Source organism: Sander lucioperca, chromosome 11 (genome assembly GCF_008315115.2).
Source record: "Sander lucioperca isolate FBNREF2018 chromosome 11, SLUC_FBN_1.2, whole genome shotgun sequence".
Lineage (NCBI taxonomy): Eukaryota > Metazoa > Chordata > Actinopteri > Perciformes > Percidae > Sander > Sander lucioperca.
The window spans coordinates 18,684,150-18,708,438 of NC_050183.1; the positions used below are offsets into that span (position 1 = coordinate 18,684,150).

The 24,289-nt window shown below is 41.4% G+C and overlaps 1 long non-coding RNA gene across 1 annotated transcript; it reads left to right on the forward strand.

Annotated features, from left to right (window-relative positions):
- The first annotated feature begins 395 nt into the window (after positions 1 to 395).
- LOC118496353 lies at positions 396 to 24,001 on the forward strand. Its single transcript, XR_004898904.1, has 3 exons — positions 396 to 406; positions 11,026 to 11,034; positions 23,949 to 24,001. It is a non-coding gene; the product is annotated as an uncharacterized LOC118496353 (long non-coding RNA).
- The last annotated feature ends 288 nt before the right edge of the window (positions 24,002 to 24,289 follow it).

A 24,289-nucleotide genomic window follows, 5' to 3' on the forward strand; every position in this document is an offset into this window, starting at 1 on the left:
TTCACCAAAAATGTGTTAATAACTATGGCCTCCATGCCCAAGACTTACTTTTGTTAACAGTCCCAAAGGCCTGCATATTAATAATTAAAGCAGCCTTTAAATATGCTGCACCCCACACCAAAAACATTCTGCAAAAAGATGAAAACTGCAAATAGTGGTCTTTTTCAGGGAAAATAAATTATTGCTGCTTGGGATCTTGATGGGTTGGTGTTATAAATGTATCATAAAGCATGTGTTAAATAGCACATAAATACCATATTGCAGTTCTATGACAACATTGCGTTTTAGGATCAGTGGTGTAAGAAGTATTCTGGTAAAAGTAGCAATAGCTTGAGTCAAAAATACTCCTCTACAAGTACTACATTTAAAATCAGTTAAGGTACAGACGTATTAGCTTCAACACATTGTAAAGTATCGAAAGAAGAAGGGATGTGCTTTATAGTACTTTACCTACTTTCAATTAAAGCTAATAGAAAATTGACATTGTCTGTCTTTGTGATTACTGTAAACCACCACTACGGATACAACCAAAGTTCTCATCCTTATCAGAAAAATAAGAATCTTCAATATCACCACCCATAATAATTAGTGTACGTGTGTGTGATTGTTTGAGTGTTAGTATGTCTTTGCTGTGGTGTATGCACCACCCAAAACACTTACTTGTGATCATGTTAAAGCTCTCACATTAGTAAGCAAGCTAACAGACAGTTTAATATACAACATTTAATTACGTCAACATACTCATGAAAGGCTCCACTAAATGATGTTAGAGCATTATAACCTACTTGCACTAAACTAATTTTTTTGTCATAATCTTATTCTTGTGTTGAATTGTACTTTTAATCAATTATTCTGCTTTATTACAGCAAAGAGTATGAGCAAGGGCAGCAAAAGTTATTTTCTTAAACCATATCCTTACATGGAACTCTCCTGCTCAGGCCGTACATAATTTAACTTTATCTTAATTAAATCAATAATATTACCTTCATATGTCTGATTTAATTGCAAGCTAAAATATCCACTGGGATTTTTTTCTTTCTCCTGTTTGTGTTTCTTTCTCTCATTTAGTCGCCCTTGAAATCCCGTGTGTCCTTCATTAGTAATTAGCAGCTGTGGGCTCTTCTCCAGAGACGTATATATAATGTATAGATGATGTCTGTTGCCTTTGTCGGCATCCTTGCTCTCTCCTGTCTCTGCTGTGCTGCGAGAGCTGATGGTCTACCATTCTCTACAAAGGAGGAGGGAATAATCAGGACCTCTTGAACTTCAGAATCCCCGGTGTAAAATGGAGTTGAATTTATTTCCCGAAATTACCGCCTGCAGAATGTGGTTAAACTTTCTCTGGAAAGCCAGCAGATGCCACTCAAAATGAGGTCTACCAGAGAGACTCCTGACTTTCCCTCCACTGGGGTTTGCTGTCAATTATTTAGAATTTTTCTCAAAGTACTGGAAGAATATTCTCAAGGCAGCTCGCATTGTTGTGAATATTAGCCTTTAGCTCTGGCTTGTGTTTGAATACAGTCTGTTAATAAATTCCAATCATCTGTTATTTAATTAAAATGAACATCAGTCTTCTCTAATGGTGATTGTGAGCAAGAAGCTGTTCTTTGTCTGGCATACACTCGCAAGGGTGACTCTGTTTGTTGTGGTATTTATGAAGTTATGAGGATCGAATATCTGCACAAATACAGACGGATCATTTTACTAATCTCACTGGGCTAGTTAAGAATTTTGGCCGGTGTTAGGGTTTGGTATAGCTTTGGCTTAAGTTAAACATTATTGTCCTTTTCCCTCAAATTAAATGATGGGAGTGTGTGGGGAAATGGGAGTGAAAATATTAAAATGCAGTAGTGTACTGTAAAGATGAATGAATACAGTCTCAATAACTCACAACATTATAGTTGTATGGCCCATTCAAAAGGTACTGACATTACCTGGACATGGACATTCCGCAGGATGAGCTAAAAGACAATACCAGTACCTGTAATAGACATTACAACAGAGAGTTGATGAGCTCTTGCTCTCCTGGGGGCTGTTTCACAAAAGCAGAATTTATAAATCCAGGATAACCGATAAAGCGAGGCTTGACCTAGTCCAGCGGTTCCCAAACTTTTTTTCCTGCGCACCCCCTTCTATGTCCCAACCGGGTTTGCGCACCCCCAATCCCCACTTCAAAAAAAAACGCAACAAAGCTTTGTTTAATCGCCATATAAAGACTCACGTTTTCAATCATGCGCAAATAACCAGAACACGCATAACAACATCAACAAAGTTTCAATATAATGCAACAAAGCTACGCACAAGCTTCCACTTTTAAGAGGACGAGTGACAGACACAGGCTCAGTAACAGAAAGCACGGTTATTTTCAGCCGCGTAAAAGAAACATTGCAGCAATAGGCTAAGCCTATTAAATGACCGTGGAGCTAGCATCATCATCATCATAACACAACGGTTATGGAAATTAGAACGACAGTACATTGAATTAAATTGCACAGGAATCACGTCCAACTTTTTTGCCTCTTTCTCTTCAATCATACACTCCACCATCTCTTTGGCCGCTGGCAAACACATGTCTTCGGCAATTGTGTGCGGCAGCCTCTTTCTCCCTACTCTGTAACTGAGCAGATATGAAGCCCGTAATGCGTCTTTCGTAGACCCAACGCATGAATGAAACTGCATTTTTTTTTGGCTTTTCTGCAACTCCTCCAACTTTGCTTTAAAAAATGTAAGGGGTTTTTAACTTAAATTGCCATGTTTCGTGTGCAGGTGATGACGGAGATAAGACGGCTTCAGACAGCTGTTTGCTAGAACTTCACTGCACAACACGCACTGAGGGCAATCTGTATCGCCGATCCAAGTGAAGCCCAGACCCAGATAATTGTCATCATATTTCCTTCTTTTTTTCCCTGTCTGGTGTTCACCCTCATCACCTCTTTTTTGCCATCTCCTTCCCTCCTCTTCGGTTTCCTCCGGCGCATCTTCTGACTCCCGCTCATTTTCTTTCTCTATTCTCTCCGTCTCTGTTGCCTCCAAAACCTCACTCTCTCTTGGTCCCTCTCCTCCTTTGTGACTAACAACTTTATCATAAGACGTCCCACTTGACAGTTTCCTTGATTTCAGCCAGTTAAGCATATTTATAATATATATGGAATGAATGAAACGAGTTGGCACGCATATAGCCTAGCGGCTGCAGTGCATAACAGAAGAGCAGTGCGTAGCAGAAGACAGCAGCTGTCTTCTTCTACGTTTCTATCAAAAACTAATAAATTATAGTTTTTTTATTTAAAATAAAAGCGATTACAAAGGAAATGTTTACTGTTCATGTTTTTTTATTGTATGGAAAAATCCCACTTAAAAAAACAGACCACCATTACATTTTTCCTCTCGCGCACCCCCTGGTGGCAGCTCGCGTACCCCTGGGGGTGCGCGTACCACACTTTGGGAATCCCTGACCTAGTCTAATCTGTGCATCCTGGCTTGGTGCGTTTCATGAAGGCCAAGCCAGGCTGAGGAGGAGCGACTAGGTTGAGCCAGGCTGAAGTAATTCAGATAGATGTGCATTCACGGCTTTCCTTAACAGACCACAATGTCGATAACAGATTTATTGATGCTAAAATGGAGAATACGCATTGTTCATACTTTATACAGAGTGAGCAGCAGCTTGTTGTGGAAGTATGATAACGTGAAACACATTATTTGTAAAAAAGAAACACGGGCGCTGTAATAAAACAGCGAGAGAAAACGTGGCAGACAATCGCGGACCGACTGAATGCGTAAGTAGCCTAAAAATATACATTTACTGACCACTGCTCTGAATTGAAACCGTCATAATCATACCATTCAAGGATTAGGCTACTAATCATTTGCACAAATTAACCGTTGTACTTTTTGCCTTAAAAGTGAGCAGAAGATAATGTTACTCCAGAAATTTACCATGAAGATTGATTTTCTACAACGCTAGAATATGATGCGTAAATACATTGTTTCTCTCTCTCTCTCATGGGCTAAAATATAAATTTCCTAAGTCATATTAACTTCCACTGCTTGCTTTTATTTGCTTTTGCAAATGACAAGTGACTCATTGAATGCTTTCAGTTAAGAGCAGTATATTATAAATGTATATTTTTAGACTATCATTCAGTCGGTCCACTATTATCTGCCTTTTTCTCACGTGCTTTTTTTTTTACAGAGGCCAAGTTTCCTTCTTTACATATTATATGCTTTTCGCCCTTGTACGTATGGGCATAGAAAAGAAAGACACTGAAGAACTTGAATATTCTCTGGTGAATTTGGAATTAATTACTTTTACAATTGTCACACTTTGCAAAGTCATCCCAGTGGGTTCTGATTGGACCCTTTGGTGGGCCGGTTCTGGCATGCGGGCCGTATGTTTGACACACCTGCCCTAGGAGAAGACGACAGGGATAGAAGCCTACAGACCCGGACACAGTCGGTTAACTGTGAGCAAACAGAGCAGAGGAGGCAGTCCGAGGCGAGACACTACACAGCCTCTGCTCTCACCGTTGTTGCTCAGACCCTGATGATGTCCGGGACTCTCAGGTCAACTGTGCTGCCTGTCCATCATCCTTTATACAGCTGGACTCCTGGCTTGCTCCCTGCTCTGCCAATCTGGTTCAAGTACTTTTTACCAGCCGTGACAGCGTCCCTGGTGTTGTTTTCACCTTGTGTGTCTGTGTGTGTCATTGTGGCAAAAATGTGTTCCTGGAGACACTGACTGTAGCGGCATGTACCACAGAGGCGGTATTCAGTACTTTACCAGGTGTTCTGTCCGTGGACAGATTTTATCACCACGATAGCGTCACAACCATGGGCGTAAATCTGATCTAACAGTAGGGGGGGGGGACAATAAACATAAAATTTCTGAAGAGCAATTTTTGAAGGGGACACAAATAATACAGCCACAATTATACTCATAGAGGACATGTGTACACAGAGGAAAACCTTAATACTATCATTAGTGTAGCATGGAGACTGTACCATTATCCTTCTTTTCAGTGTTTCTCTTGATTCAATGAAAAAGCTGACTAAATTGACCAAAATATTCTTCTTTAAAACCATGTATTTATTTTTAAGTTGTTTACAATCAAGCCACAAAAATACCTTAAAACATAATGACTTATTTTGAAAAAGTGTCCCCATATAAAAGAAATACAATACTTTTGTACACTTGTTAAATTAGCTGATCATAATGTAAATTAGTGAGCCACTGGTAAAGCTCATCTGCTCACCCTGACAGCCACACACCTCCAAAAATATGAACTAAGCTCAACACACTTACCTGAGACTCTCCACCTGACTGTCCCTGGTCTCCCTGAGACTCTCCACCTGACTGTCCCTGGTCTCCCTGTTCCTCAGTTCTTTCTGTCTCCTTTTCCTGTGACATAGTGACGTTAGTATTTCCATAAACACCCATTCTTATAAAGATGTTACCAAATTGTCTTGATATGAGGACTTATTGTACTTACTTGGCGTTTTGGTGTAGGCCTACTGAAAAAGGATCTTATGTCTGTTTTTCTTTTCTCTGTCATTTTATCTGAGCAACAACAACACAAATCGTTAATGTCAGATGTCTAAATATGAGTTAGGTTCATAGGTTCACCACGTAGTCATATTATAATTCTAAAATGATCTTGCATCCTCCACATATATATTAGGTTTCTTCTGGGACGGAGGCTATATATTTAACTGATCTGCCACTTAACTTCATATTGAGCAAAACACAACTGTAGATCTTCAATATTAACCCTAATATCAGTTCACTCACATAACGTTAGGCTTATCGCCGTGGTAATGTTAGTTGTAGTGGGTGCATTTCTATCCAACAAGCTATTAAACAAGCTAGGTAACGTTACATTATATTACACTAACATAGCAAACTGTTTTGTCATGACTAATTCATTAATTACTCAGCATCATTTCTATTTGAGAAAAGAACAACTTCATCCGATGTTTAATGTGAATAAAACAGCCTTGATCCGCCTACTTAGTACATTCCTGTCACTACCTGATGTGACTGTGACTGTGAGTCGAGTGCAGATCCTAACGTACAGCATGCAGTGGACCAAACCACTGTGAGGCAAGGGAGGGGGAAGTCAAAATGTTTCTAAACTTAAAAAGCATTTTTTGGGGTTTGTATTGTTTTACTACTTACACAGATATTGTAAGTATACATCATTATGTTATTTACAATACACAGCATTGTTTTAATGATATTTCTAGGGGGGGACAACCCTTAGATGGGGGGATGGGGGGGGGGGGGGTCCTCACCCCTCCGACCCCCTGGGATTTACGCCCTTGGTCACAACCATGCAAGATGCAGTCAGGAAACTTTACAGGTGTGTAGTTAAAAATCAAAATGAAAGCCAAGTTCACACACAAACTTTACACCCCTGGCCCAGTTTGACGTTGCGGCTGGTGTGATGCCAAGATCCCAAGATGATCTCTAGTGTGGCACAGGTTCTCTATGTTCTCCATGTTCTCTTTTTTCTACAATGCATATGGATAGCATTCAGACAATTAATTATGGCTCTTTCATCTGTAAACACGACGGCGGCCTGTTGGCAACAAGTCAAACTGCTGTTTGTATATTGTGCTCTTTCATACTTTAATATCTGGTTCATTTCACAATAATAATAAGACACTAAAAACACTGTAATTGCTTTGATGACTAAAATATTTTATTGGAATTAATCTTAAAATGTTCAAATCAAATGCAAACAGTAGGCTAAAACTACCCACTACTACCAACTTAAGATGTCTCTGGAAATCTCTTAAATTTAAGAGAATTTTTAAGTAAGAAATATGATGCGTACCATGTATCTATCTAGTATTCATTGATGTTGAATGTGGAAAGCCCTCTTAACGCTCCTCTGCAGCTGAACACTCAGCCCATTCACTCTGCAGCGCTTTTCTCCGTCCCACCACCCAATGTGTTTTCTGTGGATAAATTATTCCTTTGATCTCCAACTCTGTGGTCCCTCCCTCTCTTCCCTCCTCTTCCACTTTTTCAACTCCCAGTCTTACATGAAAGCCCTTTCAAATGTGTGATGCCTTATGTCAAAGTGAGACCTTGATCTGACCTGGACTGACCTACTCGAGCACGTTTGTAGTCACTGCATGAAATTAGATGAAAAAGTGAAGACGAAGAAAACAAGTCAGTAAATTGGAGGAAATGTTTGCTTCCTTGCAGTGTCCTTATGTGCACCTGCCCCTTCAACAGCTGTAACACCAGGAACATCTTAACTGCTAAAATCAGGAGTGCCCCCACCTGTGGCCAGGCTGATTGAATGCTGATACATCGAGGGCTTTTCACACAAGGAGCGATTGTCGCGCCTCGTAATTCATTCTCAATGAGAGGCGAGCGGGCAGATAGGGGGGCGCTGGCAGTTTGATAGGAAACACGACAAGCGGGTGCAATCCCGCGAAACTGTCGCGTTCGTGCTCGTCACACGCCCGCCCGCTGCAAGAGTTGAATTGTCTTGAACTTTTCCCTGCGTGAGCGACACACAGTGCAAATCAATGAACGAGAGACGGATTCTTGCTTGTTTGTTTTTTTAACAGTTATCAGAACATAGACAGCGGGGCTTTTGCTTGTCAGAGCATCGGCACAAGACTGGATTTATCGGGTAACGTCAGTAATTATGACTATGCTAATTTAGCTAACTTTAGCTAACAACAATAACAGTCTGTGGTTAGGAAATACTAGGATTACAACCATTTGTTATAAATCGACCTGTGATTAGGGATATCTGATTCCACAGTCAGCTAATGTCATTCAGTTGTACGGCAGGGATACAGTAGTGCACAGAATCCCCATGGTTACCACACATTGATCGCCTGGCACTTAATCGCGGAGCGTTGTCCTTCACATGAGGAGCGTAGTGGATCCCGCGGATCCACGCGACTACGCAGGCGAAGTGTGTCGCTCCCCGTTTGAAAAGCCCTTCATTCATCTAACTAAAGCAATGAACAGAAATCGTCTAATGGCTACTCAGACTCAGATGTTGATTCTGAGTAGCACATTTGATTTAATTTGAAACCTGCAAATTGAAATTTTGACCCGAGCGAGAGGGATAATTCAGAGGATTGCCAACATTATAGCAATTTATCCTCTCCTTATTTTGGACCAAAGTGTTGAACCAGCCAAATACAAGTTATGAGAGAATAAAACCGTAGTAGATATATAGTGATAGTGAAGTGGGTATGACCCATGCCTTTGGTGTGGGAGCTCTGGGTTCAATTCCCATGGTGATATATCAACCAATGTGTCCCTGAGCAAGACACTTAACCCCTAGTTGCTCCAGAGGTGTGCGACCTCTGATATATAGCAATTGTAAGTCGCTTTGGATAAAAGTGTCAGCTAAATGACATGTAATGTAATTTTAAACTGTCTTTGAAGGCTTAAACCTTCTAATTCATCAACATGTGGCAGATCTAGGACTTCCACAAATGTGTGTTAGGGACTGATCCTGTTTTAAAATTCAGTTAAGCCTGAGAAAATGACTTTCCCAAGATGTATACCAATGTGTGTGTGCACACATTACCTTCATGCTATATTGTTGAAAACATAATTCTGTTGTTTTTCCTTAATAAACAGGCTCAAAAGCGATAATGGACTGGAGAAAATTTGAGGTGTTATGTAACTGTGAAAGATTGTAAACCCGCCTTGTATTGTCTGTGAGAGGAAAATGTTGTATGAGTAAACCAAATTCACTTGTTTGCTGGTGCAACTTTAGCCTGGAGAACATCCAGTAAATGTGTTGAATGTGTGAAAATCTGCCTGCTCTCTTTCTTCCACCACAGGGTTGTGTTCACAGTCACACATTCACAAACACTCACAACACAAGCACAAACACAGCAGCTCCAACCTTCCCATGCCTCTCAGTTAGGATATTGTCTGGATCTTGCCTATTTAATGGATTAGTTACAGGAGGGGCTTTCAAAATTGTATCTGAGTGAACATTTTCGGAGGGAACCTCTATATAACCTTGCCACTTCCACACTTTCTGCCAGACTTAGGCTCATCTTCTCTGTAATAAAAGCAGACACAAAAGAATATCCTTGGTCCTGCCCTGTATGCTGTGAATGCTGCGCTTCTTTTCTTTGTCCATCACAGAGTCTTTTGGCTGTGCTGTTCAGAAGGCACATTTCAGCAAAATATCTAATTTAGTACTGTGGAAACTTTGAAAAGGACAGAAAATGCCGTGCATAGACCACAGAGAGGAATAGATTGTTAGCCAGGTATCTGAAATGGAATGAATAAATCAAGCAAAACTGAAAAGGACAACTGGTAAATGTTAAAAACAGAAGAAAAAAATCTACAAATACGTGACAGAAAATGTTACAGAGGAAATGTATGATAACTCACTGCAGACATGATATGAAGTGTATTAAAGTTCTTCAAGTTGTAGCCAAGTACACAGGTTTCAATCCCCAGAAATGTTATGCATCTGTAATGAATAGGACAAAATGGGTCTCTTGCAAGAACCAAGAGTAGGCTATTCATACGAGTGTCTAAGAGAATTTGTCACAACTGTCTCATATTTAAAATTTTCTTTTACATAAAACTCGTACAATGCTCTGCCATGAAAGACCGTAATTTTCTCATTTTTGGGCTCCCCTAATAAAACTACTAACACTAACACTGAATCTATTACATATTCGTTTTAAGCTCCACAATGTGAAGTTATATTTTGTATTCTTAGAGTGACATTTTTGTGAACATGCCAACAAATGGAGCAGACCAGCTAACCTCACATAGTAATTTAGCAAATGGCCACCTCGTCATGAACAGGTGGCAGTCATCAAGTTAAAGATTGATGAGAAATGTATAACAAGTTTGTACATAAAGCTAATATGTTGATGGTATTATGTTTACCATGTTCACTATCTTGCATGTTAGCTTTTTAACATTTGCTAAATTAGCACTAAACACAAAGTTTAGCTGAGGCTGATGGGAATGTGATTAATTCCGCAAGTAGTTAGTCATAAACCAAAGTATTGAACACATCACAAATTTAACCTGATCATGGCACTAGAGGAAAGGTGAAGGCAAGTGATTACAGTTCATCCTGAGAGAAACGTGAATGTTTGTGCCAAATTTCATGGCATTCAATAGTATTTGAGACATTTCATTTAAAACCACAAATGCAAACCTCAAGGTGGCGCTAGAGGAAAAGTCAAAGGATCACCAAAGTCAGTAGGATTCATCCTCAGAGGAACATGAACGGTAGTACCAATTTTCATGGCAATCCATAAACTATGTGTTGATATATTTCAGTGTGGACCAAAGCAATGCACGAACCAACCAACATTGCCATTCCTAGAGTCGGTTGCGTGGCTAAAAAGTTAAGCAATGGTTTAGGATAGGAATAGAGAAATGCTCTTTAATGAAGTCCCATGTCAAGTTATTAGAATGCCCTTCAGCAAGGCATTTTATTCCCACCTGTTGCAGTAAGGATAGTCTGGCCAACAGGCTTCACATCACCATCACTTTCATTCAAAGTAAAAACAGGCCTGGGTGAATTTCTGAAACTGACCGCAAAGCGCAATAAATCTTTTTTGTAGGTGTAATGATGTAACGTACCAAAGGCAGCCTTTCCTCACCCCTTTATATTTTGTGACTCAAAACCCTAGTCCTTTAATGTGCATCAAAAGGATTCTTGTTGACAGAGTCCTGGTAACATTAAAAATATATGTCCCTTACCTTTAATGAACAAGTACAAGCCTCAGGGCATTTTGTTAAAAGTCTCACTTCAAAGTTTGCCAGCCCTGTTATGAGAGAGAACCTGCAAAACTCCTGCAGTCCTTCAGGACTTCTCATCAATTCACTTTTCATGACCCAATCACACATGCCAAAGTGGAACACATCAAGGGGAATTAGATCACGCTACTGTTTATTAATGAGCTATCACTTCATGGGAAATCAACTGGAGGGTTTATTTATTGTTAACTCTATGCCCTGGAGTGCCAATTAAGCAGCTTCTGGGACCTTTTGAATGCCAGTAATTAACAGTCATGAGGAGGTGGGTTTTGGCAAAAGTTTTTTTAAAGAGCATACATGTACGCATAAGCTTTCTAGTTGACAGCCTTTTAGTAGAAACATTTTAATGTACAAAAAACACCCAAAAAACACCCATAAAAAGTATGACCCACCAAAAGCATTTCATAAAGAAAATAGGTCTGATTGATTTGTTCATGCTGATTAGCATGCTTTTGATTCACTGATTGACAGATGAATGAGAATGTATTGGTGATTTAAAATATAAAATATATAGACATAACTCAACTGTACCTTATTGTAATTTGCTCATTGTTCAATTTTGAATGGAGTTTAGAGGTGTTGTGTTTAAATACTGTGGGACTGGATGATCCTCCATTGACTTGAATGCAATATATAAATAATAATAACTCCAGAACTGTACATGTCATCATAATGAGCTTATGTACAGTTGATTAATGTGTAATAATTAGCATTTTGGAATATCATTGGAGTTTGTGCTCTATACAAAAACATAGTTATAAATACAAAAAGGCTAAAAAAAAGTGGCCTCCATAGACATGAATGCCTTTGTGGTGTTGGATATTGTTGGCAAACTACAAATTGACCACTGCTAGTAATCTTTGTGCTTGTGTAACATTGTCACATTTGTATCTTATATTGCTTTTTTGATATGTTTTCAATGTGTTTAAATTGTTTATGTGCATCAGTTTTTGCAAACTCACTTTTGTCAATTGGCCCTTTAGGGACAAATAAAGAACGGATGGAATACATATAATAATATTCTGAAAACTGTGCATGCTGTCATAATGATCTTATCATTTGATCGGTGTGTAATACTGAACATTTTGAAATGTAATTGGAGTTTTTTACTGTGTACATTGGCTGAGACATAAATACAATAGGTGTCAAAAGTATACCAGTTACCAATAAAAAAAAAAATTATGGCCATCGACAAAGAATTAAACACAATTCGACCTATGATTTGTCTTGGTGGGATTCAAACTGTAGGAGACAACGACCACAAAATCGTTTTTTAAAAAGTGAAAAAAAATCATGAACACAAAAATAGAAATTAGTGAATTAGCTCTGTAATTAATAATTTCTGGAATTACTTAGATTTGTGTCACGTTACCGTAACTGCAGGATCTGAAGCTACAGGTGGGCGTGGCTATAATATAAAAAAACATTTTCAAATGGGAACTGTTTCATTCAAATTAATGTTTAGACATTCCCTCCACACATCTAGTTTCTCTGGGTTTCTAAGCTTTGTCCACATGCTGCACCAGATGATTACGGGAGCTTGAAAGAAAATTAGCTTAGACCTGGGGCTCTACAGGACTAGCAAATGGATGAGACGTTTAAAAGGCAGACAGTTTTTTTTTTATTCAAGTCTGCCTCAGCTTTTAGAAATGACAGAGAATAACACCTGTGAATTCAATTCAATTCAATTCAATTTTTATTTATAGTATCAAATCATAACAAGAGATATCTCGAGACACTTTACAGATAGAGTAGGTCTAGACCAAACTCTGTACTTTACGAAGCCCCAACTATTACAGTGGTTGCCTCAAGAGCAAGCATTAGCAGTAGCTAATGCGACAGTGGCAAGGAAAAACTCCCTTTTTTTGTTAGGAAGAAACCTCGGACAGACCCAGACTCTTGGTAGGCGGTGTCTGACGGCACCAGTTGGGGGAGTGGTGAATGGTGGCAATAATAGTCATAATAAAGATAGTGAAGCAGTGATCACAATGGTAGTCATAGTAGTTCATGTCATAGTAGGGCACAGCAGGGCGTTACGGGGTGTAGTGTGGCACAGCAGCCTGGGTGGACGCGGTTGGACGCGGCAGGACGCAGTCGGACACTGCGGGGAAACGCAGAGCGTAGCAGGGTGTAGTAAGTCCATAGCGTCAGCTGCACCCAGGACCCCGGTGTAGGTGCCACCCAATTCCAAGGCGATGTTCTGGGTGAAGAAGAAGCAAAGGGACTCCGGGGAGAAAACTCCCCAGAGCTAGGTTAGTAACAGGCATTTCTGGGACTAAGATGCACACAAAAGGAGACAAGTGAAAAGAGAAAAGAGGGAGCGGCTCATTGTGTCCTTGGAAGGAGCTTCCCACAGCAGTCTAGAGTTATAATAGCATAACTAAGAGAGGCAGGCTAAAGAGAGGGGCCCTGGACCGGGCTCGTACTCTCCCCTGCCGGAACGGGCTTGTACTTCCTGCCTCCCTCTACTCTACTCTACTATGCTGCAACTCCTCACTCCCTAACTATAAGCTTTATCAAAGATGATGGTTTTCAGTTTATTCTTAAATGTGGCGACGGTGTCAGCCCCCCGAACCCAAGTTGGGAGCTGGTTCCACAGGAGAGGAGCCTGGTAGCTGAAGGCTCTGGCTCCGATTCTACTTTTAGAGACTCTAGGAACCACAAGTAGCTCTGAGTTCTGGGAGCGCAGTGCTCTAGTGGGACAATAAGGTACTAAAAGCTCTTCTATGTATGATGGTGCTTGACCATTTAGTGCTTTGTAGGTCAGGAGAAGGATTTTAAATTCAATCCTGGATTTTACAGGAAGCCAATGCAGAGAAGCTAATACAGGAGAAATGTGATCTCTTTTGTTAGTTCTTGTCAGAACACGTGCTGCAGCATTCTGGATCAGCTGGAGGGTCTTGAGGGACTTATTTGAGCAGCCTGATAGTAAAGAATTACAGTAGTCCAGCCGGGAAGTTACGAATGCATGGACTAGTTTTTCAGCATCGTTTTGAGACAGGATGTTCCTGATTTTGGCAATGTTACGAAGATGGAAAAAGGCTGTTCTTGAGGTTTGTTTTAAGTGGGCGTTAAAGGATAGATCCTGGTCAAAAATGACTCCTAGATTTCTGACAGTAGTGCTGGAGGCCAGGGCAATACCATCTAGGGTAGCTATATATTTAGATAATGAAGTTCGGTGGTGCTTAACATCAGAAAATTGTGGGTCATCCAGGATTTTATATCTTTAATGCACGCTTGAAGTTTAGCTAACTGACCGCTTTCGTCTGGCTTGATTGACAGATATAATTGGGTGTCGTCTGCGTAACAGTGAAAGTTAATTGAGTGTTTCCTAATAATATTGCCTAGAGGAAGCATATATAAAGAGAATAGAATTGGTCCAAGCACTGAGCCTTGAGGAACGCCATGGCTAACTTTAGCGTATTTGGATGGTTTATCGTTAATATTAACAAATTGGGATCGCTCAGAAAAATAGGACTTAAACCAGCTTAGTGCGATTCCTTTAATGCCAACTAAATGTTCCAGTCTCTGTAAGAGGATGGTATGGTCAATAGTGTCGAATGCAGCACTAAGATCTAATAAGACAAGTATGGAGACAAGTCCTTTGTCAGCAGCAGTTAGAAGGTCGTTAGTGATTTTCACCAGTGCCGTCTCTGTGCTATGATGCATTCTAAATCCTGACTGAAAGTCTTCAAATAGACTATTTCTATGCAGAAAGTCACACAATTGATTAGCGACTACCTTCTCAAGGATTTTGGAGAGAAACGGGAGGTTAGATATAGGTCTATAGTTGGCTAAGACCTCAGGGTCGAGGGTGGGTTTTTTCAGAATAGGTTTTATCACAGCTACTTTAAAAGACTGCGGTACGTGACCCGTTAATAAGGACATATTGATCGTATCTAGTAATGTGGTGTTGACCACGGGTAGTGCTTCTTTAAGTAGCTTCGTTGGAATGGGGTCTAAGAGACAGGTAGTTGGCTTAGCTGAAGAGACCCTTAATATTAATTGTTGGAGGTCTAAAGGATAAAAGCCGTCTAAATAAGTATAAGGTCTTATCGTTCTCTCTAGCCCTCCTGCGCCCAATGGTGAGTCGTTGGAAGCTGTGGGCAGAAGGTGATGAATTTTTTCTCTAATTGTTATAATTTTATCATTAAAAAAGGTCATGAAGTCATCACTGCTCAGAGCTATAGGAATAGATGGCTCAATAGAGCTGTGACTATCTGTCAGCCTGGCTACAGTGCTGAAAAGAAACCTTGGGTTGTTCTTATTTTCTTCTATTAGTGTTGAGTAATAGTCTGATCTGGCATTTCTGAGGGCCCTCCTATAATTTTTTAGACTATCTTGCCAATCCACACGAGATTCTTCCAGTTTGGTGGAACGCCATTTACTTTCAAGTTTTCGTGAGATTTGTTTTAATTTGCGAGTTTGGGAGTTATACCAAGGTGCTAGTTTCCTTTCCTTCATCATCTTCTTTTTGAGAGGAGCAACCGAGTCTAAAGTAGTCCGTAGGCAGGCCGTAGCAGCGTCTACAAAGTTATCAAGTTGGGAGGGACTAGAGTTAACATAACAGTCCTCTGTTATATTAAGGCATGACATTGAGTTAAGTGCTGTTGGAATAGCTTCCTTAAATTTAGCTATAGCACTGTCAGATAAGCATCTAGTGTAGAAACTTTTATTTAATTTCGTATAGTCTGGTAGTAGGAATTCGAAAGTTATTAAAAAATGGTCTGATAATAAAGGATTCTGCGGAAATACTATTAAATCGTCAATTTTGATGCCATATTCTAGCACAAGGTCGAGGGTGTGGTTAAAACAGTGCGTGGCCTTATGCACCCTCTGACTGAAACCAATAGAATCTAGCAGTGAATTGAAAGCAGTACTAAGGCTATTGCTCTCAATGTCCACATGGATATTAAAATCACCTACAATAAGTACTTTGTCTGATTGAAGGACTACGCATGATAAAAACTCTGAGAATTCAGATAAAAACTCAGAATATGGACCTGGTGCTCGGTAAACAACAACGAATATAATTGGCTGTACTGTTTTCCATGTTGGGTGTTGAAGATTAAGAACAAGGCTTTCAAACGAGTTATAATTTAGTTTAGGTTTAGGATTAATTAACAGGCTCGAGTCAAATATGGCTGCAACTCCCCCTCCTCGGCCTGAGCCTCGTGGAATTTGGGTATTATTATGACTGGGAGGAGTGGCTTCGTTTAAACTAACATATTCGTCATGGCCCAACCAGGTTTCGGTGAGGCAGAATAAGTCAATGTGGTTATCTGATATCAATTCGTTTACCAATAATGCTTTCGATGACAGAGATCTAATATTTAATAGTCCACATTTGATTTTCCTATTCTGTTCTATCGTTGCAGTGGTTGTTTTAATTCCAATTAGGTTGTTTAGTATAGCACCTCTTTTGTTAGCGTTTGGTTTAAACGGTCTCAGTCGGGGGACAGACACGGTGGTTATGGGATTATGAATGGGTGATTGCTCTGAAGGGAGCACAGAGGGGCGTGTAGCGCTGTATCTCTGATTATTGACTTTGGGAGAGTGTGTCTGGTCAGTGTGCTTGTGGGAGTGTTTACGGGATGTAAACAGTCAATCAGAGGTCTGGGTATGCAGGGCGTGGTGCAAATTTCCACGTAGCATCTGGCTTCCGCGTGTATTGGGATGAATCCCATCCCTGCTGAACAGGGAGCCACGTTCCCAAAACAGATTGAAGTTGTCAATAAAACCTATCCTGTGAATGCTGCATGTGAGCTGGAGCCAGGTGTTAAGGGAGAGTAGTCTGCTAAAGAGGCCTGATCCGCGACCTAGAGATGGAAGTGGGCCCGAAATAAAAACCGACTTCCCAGTGCTTTTTAAAGCCTCAATGAGAGTGGTAAAGTCTCGCCTTGTGCGCTCACACTCCTGAATCCGAGTGGACATGTCGTTATGTCCACAATGGACCACGATGCGTTTGATAGAGGTCGGAAATGAGGGTATCAGGTCCATAACTTTAGCCAGGATGTCTGCAACTTTGGCTCCGGGAAAACAGTGTGTGACAGCATTATGAAACCGTAGGTCTCTAGTGATGGAGTCCCCAATAATTACTGTGGTTAGGGGGAAGAGCGGACGAGGAGTGGGGGGGTGTGGATAGCCGGTGACGGGAGCAAAACAGTCAGTGTCGGTTTCAGATGGGCAGGGAAAAGAAGAGGAAGAATGCTTACCGTTCGGTTGTGGAGATTGTTTTTGAGGAACGTTGTCATTTGGCCGATCCAGGCAGTGTAGGCCACCGGACCGTCTGACTACCGCATCCCTCAGAAGCTTTCGCCGCGCGGTAGCAATCGTCTTCCGTGACGACGGCTGGTCAGTCTGCTTTGAAGCGGGGCGAGCCTGGTGAGCCGCACTGGCCACCACCGGCTCCGACTCCGACAAAGCATTGAAGCGGTTGGAGAGGCTGAGGGCAGGAGGCGATGGAGCCCTACCCGAGGCTCTCTTTCGGCCGCAAACCACCTCAGTCCAGGGTGGCTTGATAACCGGTGTCGAGCAGGACGATGGGCGTGGGCAGGCAGCTGGGTCCCATGGCGCGGTATCCTGGAAGGCCGCCGAGAGAGATGAGATCCGGAGCGACTGATTATGAGCCACGTCCAAGCAGGCGGTTAACAAAGCATCTTTGGTTTTTAAGTCCTCGGAAAGCCGACGAACATCTTCCCTGAGGTCAGCAATTTCTTTGTTTGTATTATTGAACAACGAGGAAATCCTGAGGGGGAGTGGGGACTCGCCAGGTGTAGAGGTTGCCATGAAGCTAGCGTTAGTTTAGCCGGTAGGCCTAGTCTTGATAAATTAGCGTGAGGCTAATACTTACTTACACGTAAAAATGTATCTTTGGTTTTAAAAACACTTTATTAGTATAATAAAAACTAGGCGATAGAGCCGACTGTTAGGTAGGAGGTTGAAGGCAGCTGCCGGCTGCCTCGTCCCCGCCGACTGCTGTCGCTTGTGGATGACGTTCGCTTGTGGATGACGTGCAGCAGCTCGTCTCTGACATGGCCACACATTCAAAATAAATCCCCTATTTAAAACTGTTGTAGCTTACTACAATATGGTTTTGAAATCAGGCAAAGGTGGGTACTCCGCCAGTGAATGCAAGTGAATGCCAGTGAATGCCAGTGAATGCGTTGACCCTCCCCGCTCTCCACTTTTTTTGTGCTGCAGTCTCAGGCTGCTCCATCCATGCCAGTGCTATATCGCTTACACTTTCTCCAGGGCCAGTTCTTCAAGCCCACTCTTCAATTCACTGTGAAAACACAAGAGAATGCAGTCTCTGTGAGTTTTTATATTACACTCCTTCTTACCTGAGAGGACACAAGCTGACGATCTAGCTGCCAGCCTGTCTTGCTGCTTTACTCTGCAGCAGCCTGGCTGCCTGTTAAGCTGAACACCAGGCTAGGGGTTTAACAAGTTAGCATTTAGCAGATGGACTTGACCACACAGCAGTCTTGCAATGCATTGGCACTATCCAAGCAAAAGGTCTCGGAAACTGAGGCCTACAATTTGCAAACCGAGGAATCAAAACAGGCACAAATACAGGCCCATGTGCACGTTAAAGCGCAACTCTCGCCAAAATGTAACCTAGGGTCTTTTTGTGAATGTACCCGAGTCAAACTTTTGTTTAAAAGCATATTTAGGACAGAAGCGTCACTTTTAAGATTTACCGTATTCTCGTTTTTCGGTCAAATGGTCTTTTGAATGGGAGTGCTAGGGGCACTTTTATGCTAGTCTCAAAATAGCTATTTTTAAAACACTAAGAAGGCTCGACACAACATGAAACTTTGCTCGAAGTATCACCAGGGGCTCTACACATGAACGCAAGCATTGAGAACATTGTTTGTGTACACAGAGTTTACTAAAAAGGTTTTGAACAATGCAGTTGTTGTTTACGCTATCCGCCATTTTCCCAGTCCAAAATAGGCGATCTCAGAACGCGAATGAACGGACTCCATCGGAGGAAATGTCATTATTATATGAGGCTCCTTTTTCAACTACAAGGTCAATATTGTGTTTCACTAACTACAAAACAACGAATTATCCGTGCATTTATAAGGAACTAAGCTTTTGGAACTTTCCATCTTAACTCTCCTCCCTCGACTATTTTTGACTGGCTCGATAGACGGCGACCGGAAGAACAACAGCTACCCTTGCAACTTTCAGCTCAAACAAACGCACAAACTCAACATCATTGTTCTCAGCCTCTCCCTCTGTTCACTGATTGGACCGCCAAATATTTGTCCGGAGAAAACCCTAGACTATATCGCAAACCCAGACGGTGTACTGAAGGAAAATGAAAATTGAGCGGAAGTACGTAGGAGGGCGAAGCCAGGCTAGTATTAAGTACCATACAATGAAAATACTCAAATAAAGTAACACTGTTAAAAATGTCAGTAATGTTCTCATTCCTAGTCCAAATATTGATACTACTGGAAGCCATTCAGCACTGTACACAGCAAGATGCTTTTTGGACCCAGGTTTTAAATTTAGACCCTGATTCCTATGCTTGAAATGCAGGTAAAACTGGGTTCCTGGATTTCTAAAACGGTTCCTGCAGTTAGGCTTTATTTGTCAGAGTCCTGTTAGGTGATTATAGCCATTTTCCCTTCTGGGTGTCAGCGAAGGATACACAGCAGCTCGGCCTGATCAGGATTCATGTCCCACGTCTCAGGGATGCGTAATCGTTCAGCTGTGGACCCAACAGGTCAGGGTCTGACTCAAGGGTCCTTTCATGGTCGCTAACCTCAGCAGGGGCATTGCATTTCAGCAGAATGAGGATCAGTTGAAGACACATTACAGAGGTGGCTGGAGCATTGAGCTGGCGATGATGATCTTTGACTGTTCTGCCTCAGCAGCCAATGTGTGTGTGAGATTTATATCAATCAGGAGCAGTGACTTTTTCGTGTGCATTAGAATGTGTTTATTTTACTACAGCTGAATGACTTTGAATTAATCCCTCAAATGCTAATGTCATTATTCCCCCTGTCTGTTGCTTTTGTTGTCTCACATACGACGATAAAGTTCTAAGGTCTGTGGACAAGCTTCAGCTTTGAAATTCAGCTGGTAGCTCTACTGAATAGGTCACTCTGACACCAATATACACATTGTCTCACTGCAGCAGATAACTATTTTCGTTCATTTTGGATTTGCCCAAACTTCCAGTCATTTTAATAATAATAATAATAATAATTCATTACATTTTTATAGCGCTTTATCATAGACACTCAAAGTGCTTCAAATGGGGGGAGGGGACTACTTTCTACCACCACCAATGTGTAGCACCCCACTGGGTGATGCACAGCAGCCTTACGACGCCAAACGCTCACCACACATCAGCTCTGTAGAGAGGGAAACATGTTTTTAATGGTTGGGGAAACGGGAGCACCCGGACAAAAACCCACGCTGACACAGGGAGAACATGCAAACTCCACACAGAAAGGCCTGGGACGACCAGGGTTTGATGCCTGAACCTTCTTGCTGGTGAAGGTTGCTGGTGCTAATCATAGGGCCACTGTGCTGCTATTTTGGTCAGGAAACAAACTGCTTTGACATCGACCTCAGTCTTTCTATAGAAAATCTATCTGATCAACACAACCCTAAATCACAAATCTGAGGTGCATGAAGGTCAGCCCTGCTCCAGTCCAGAGGGCGTAGCACCCGAAGCTATGTGGTAACTGCCAAAAGAAGAATACATTTTGCACTTTGGCAGTTTAGTTACAACTAGTCTATATCCTTGACGTTCCACTTCCGGGATTGCCCCGGTGCCGCAGGAAATTACACCCGATGCATGTCTTTTCGCCAATGTCAGTTTCCTCCTGCTTTCTTTGTGTTGGAATTTTAAACTCCGGTGGATTTATGAGGACTATGGTTAACTGCTCCTCAGATCTCTGTAGGGAAAATCCAGCTAGCTAGACTATCTGTCCAATCTGAGTTTTCTGTTGCACGACTAAAACAACTTTTGAATGTGCGTTCCACCAAAACAAGTTCCTTCCTGAGGCTATTTTGCAGCGACTCCGTTAAGAGCTTAGTGCCACGTTGGCACGATGGTGATTGGTTTAAAGGAATGCCAATAAACGTGAGCACGTCTTTCTCCCATTCCCGGAACGCTATGTGGAGTAGCCAGACCCTCCTCCGCAGCTCCGCAGCGTGTGGAGGATGGTCTGGCAAAGCGAGACTAAGTTACAACACATCTGTTTAGCCAGCATCAGCTAGTTAACAAATGATCCATAAAGTAACAGAAACACATGGATGGCCAAAATGTGTGACATACCACTGAAAATAAGTGTGACACATTGCATCAGCTGCTTGTTTGAGCACAGTGCAAGTTCACAATCAAAAAAAGATTTGTTGAGGACAGTTAATTACAAAAGAATATTGTTAGAGTTGTGAGTGCTGTGTGTGATTTTCAGAGTAACAAATCTAGCCAATTACAGATGAAAACGTTTGTCCCTGATTGGCTCCGTTGGGACTGTAAACATTGATTGGGGCACAGTGTTTACTGTTGCCGTATTGTCACAGGGTTTTCAGCGCCCATGAGGGTCTGGTAACCCGTGTCTGTGTGTGTTTTGGCGAACGCTATGATTGAGGGTTGGTGTGTGTGTCTGTGCACCTTTGTCTACGTGAATGCTTTGATAAGCTTTGAGACACACTGGGGAGCCTTCCTTCCCTCTGCCCCTCAGTCTGGCAGTAATCGCTGATTAGAGGCTCAGCTCGTCTCACCACATTGGAAGGTTTTTCTCCTGATACAGAAAACGTATTTCATCTGAGCTGTCAGAAAGCCATCAGTTGACGCACAGTCACTTACTGGGGGAGACACAAGTGCATAACAGGACACAATGTGTCCACTGAGACTGTATGTGTTTGTGAATAGGTTCTTCTTTCTGTCACAAGCAGAGAAAAAATGAGGAAGAGTCCTCAGTCTGAGGTGATGCAAGTCCTGAGTTGGTTGAAGCAATTGTAAAGGTTGAAGGTGGATTTCAAAATTGGGAGAATGTAACTAAGTACATTTAATCAAGTAGTGTACAAATCTGAGGTACTTTACTTATAGTTTTCAATTTCATGTAACTTACTTCTACTCCACTACATCTCAGAGGTAAATATTGAAAGTTGTACTCTACTACTACATTGTTCTGACAGCTTAAGCTACTTTTGTTACATTTTTTTCATCCCCTTCCTGTCGAGTAAAAACCATGTTATCCTAAAATTCAGTATAAAATTTTCCTACTTCCTAAGTTAAATAAACTATTTCAAAAAGCCTCTTTGATCAGCTGGAAAATGCATTGTCACAAAGCTGAAAACAGAGCTGTTTTTGTGACACCATGAAAAGTTGACTTCTTAGAAGTACGAAGTTTTCACAGGACAGCGATGCAACAAACTTATGATGGTCTTATAGAATACGATGCATTGCTATATGGATTTGAGCTGTGCTGAATATTATTTCAACATGTTCATACTGTAAGCCAGTTGTAAAAAAAAAAAAAAAAGTGTTGAGATATTTATCTGCAAATATACATAACATGAACCAACCAAAATGGGTCAAATCACATCCAAGTCACAATTAAAAAGTCCTCCATGAAAACCATCACTTCTGCTGGCCTCTGATATGGATGTGAGATTAACTACAATGTTAAATCCTTTGAGAGTATTAGTAGATCTGCTGGGTACACCAGATTGACCAGGATTGTAGAGATAACCGATGATTTCTGTTGTCAGCATCCCAAGAGATGAAAAGCACTCTGATGCACCTTAAAAGTCATTTATTAAAGCGTGAGGAACCACAGTGCTTGGCCTCAGGAGACTCATTGTCGGGGGGAACTGAAAGACATTGGTCCCTGATGCTTTCATAAAGGACTTTTAACTCACATCAAAGTGCCCCAGACCTCTTGGGATTGCTGTCCACAAGGTGTGTGGTTGTGACCTTAACGTGAGATGAGCAATCATCAGTTTGTGTCTTACTTTCCACAATTTAAAGAGCATCAGCAGATTGTGTGGAGATTTCCTTGGAACCTGGAAATAGTCTGGCACACAATCTGCTTTTTAATCTAGTTAAGTATTTACCACAAAGACATGCGGGTGGTGTCAATCTTCTCATCTAAATCTTGGATCAGGAAATTTCCCAAAATGCTGAACTATTCCTTCAACTTTTCTCCTCTGAATCCATCATGAGGTAAAACTCAAGAATCAAAACCAATACTTTAGTTTATGACCAGATACCTGCAAAACGAATGACATTCTCATCAGCCTGTGCTTTGTGTTTAGTGCTATTTAGCAAATGTTAGCATGCTAACACACTAAGATCTTGCACATGGTGGAACAGGCATTTCTGCTTCAACCACATAAATAATAATAATAATAATAATAATAATAATAATAATAAAATGATGCAGATTTAAACGCAACTATTGGTTGAAGTGTGATTAATTAAAATGGTTTATGTACATTTTAAGCATTATTCCGTCATACGTATTTGCTGGTCTGGCCCCTCCACACATCCTCCTCCTGGATAGGAGAAAAACAGGGCCTGGGTTGTTTGCATTTCTTTTTAAACAATCACAATGGTCTTGGGCGGCACTAAGCTCGGGACACAGCACCGGTCGATCTGGAAATTGGTCTTGGGAAGAAACATGTTTTGGTGGAACATTTGCACCCCGCAAAAGAAAAATGCCACATAAAATATCAAATGAACTTAACTGTTCACACAATACAGTAACATGAACTATTTAAATTAGCTGGATACATGGTTAAACGTAATTTGCTTTTACCAGTGTTTCGCCGTGTGTATTTTGTCCACGGCAAATCCCTGCCAATTTGTCCCAAAACATCCCAGTTAGAGAGTAGACAGTAAATACCATAAACATATTCTTTGTAAATCTTTACGATAATTCCCTGAAAGAACCAAGCAGGCCTGTCTCATTGCACGATCCAATTTTTTTTCAAAACTTGCCATTTTCAGAGAATAGCTTGCTAGCTGGAAGTTTGTCGATGTTTCCTGAAACCAAAGGAGTTTTGCAAGGTGAGGGACATCTTGCAAAAGATCCGGTGGCGACGGAGGACAGCAAGCGAGGTATAACATTACTGTCAACGGAGAGAAGTGAGGAACGAAGTAAGGGAGAGGGAGAGAGAGGCAGAGCACATCTGACTCAGTGTGCAAGGTTTCTGCGAGTGACAAATTTTTAGGAAGACGGGTAGGAAAAAAAGCATACAACATTTTTAGACTCAGTGTGCAAGGTAGCCTGGGAAAACCCTGACAAATTTCTGGCAAATTTGAGATTTGCTCTGCAAGTCCGTCTGGCCAAAAGCCCATTCAAGCCCATTTCCAATTTTTCCAAATTGAGGCACCAATCACAACCGTTGAGGCGGGCTTTACATGATGACGATAGCGCAGCGACGTTAAAGCGTCATCTCCTTCATTGCTCTGATTGGTTTAAGGTCTATTTAATTGCGCCCAGAGGCATTTGAGTGGCGTCTGTT